Below are 890 nucleotides of genomic sequence, written 5' to 3'. Positions count from 1 at the left end.
TCCAAGAAGACCCCAATCAACATCTAACCACATTCCTGAGAATATGTGATACTGTGAAGTCTAATGGTGTTCATCCTGACACCTATAGACTGCTCCTATTTCCCTTCTCACTCAAGTACAAAGCAGCTAAGTGGCTGGAGTCTTTCCCGAAGGAGAGTTTAACAACCTGGGAAGATGTGGTGAATAAATTCTTGGCAAGATTCTACCCTCCTCAACGAATAAACAGGCTGAGAGCTGAGGTACAAAACTTCAGGCAGCAAGATGGTGAGACTCTATATGAAGCATGGGAGAGGTTTAAGGACCTGACAAGAAGATGCCCGCCAGATATGTTCAATGAATGGGTGCAGTTGCATATTTTCTATGAAGGCCTTTCGTATGAATCAAAGAAGGCAGTAGGCCACTCATCCGAGGGATCTCTGAACAAGAAGAAGACCATTGAAGAAGCCATAGATGTCATTGAGACTGTAGCAGAGAATGACTACTTCTATGCTTCTGAAAGAAGCAACACTAGAGGAGTGATGGAGCTGAACAATGTGGATGCACTGCTAGCTCAAAACAAGCTTATTACTAAGCAGTTGGCTGACCTTACCAAAAAGATAGAGAGGAATCAAGTGGCAGCAATCACCACCTCAGCAGCAGCTCAAGAAGAAGTGAATGAAGAAGCAGAGGGTGATCAGAAATAAGCCAACTACATTGGAAATTCACCTAGGCAGCACCATGACCCATACTCCAAAACATATAATCCCGGTTGGAGGAACCACCTAAACTTTGGGTGGGGAAACCAATAGGATCAAGGCCAAGATCAGAGACGCCACAACCCCAACAACAATGTAGCTCACCAACACTCCACACAGAGGTCATATCAACACCCACCTAACAACACCTCTCAA

General features: G+C 44.7%; 1 non-coding gene across 1 annotated transcript; it reads right to left on the bottom strand.

Moving 5' to 3' along the window:
• Window positions 1-224: 224 nt before the first annotated feature.
• Window positions 225-331, bottom strand: LOC112773336 (small nucleolar RNA R71). Its single transcript, XR_003187892.1, has one exon. It is a non-coding gene; the product is annotated as a small nucleolar RNA R71 (small nucleolar RNA).
• Window positions 332-890: the final 559 nt, after the last annotated feature.

The sequence above is a fragment of the Arachis hypogaea genome, chromosome 18 (genome assembly GCF_003086295.3).
Source record: "Arachis hypogaea cultivar Tifrunner chromosome 18, arahy.Tifrunner.gnm2.J5K5, whole genome shotgun sequence".
Lineage (NCBI taxonomy): Eukaryota > Viridiplantae > Streptophyta > Magnoliopsida > Fabales > Fabaceae > Arachis > Arachis hypogaea.
Note: the sequence above shows the minus strand (reverse complement) of the source record. Positions and strands in the feature narration are given on the sequence as shown.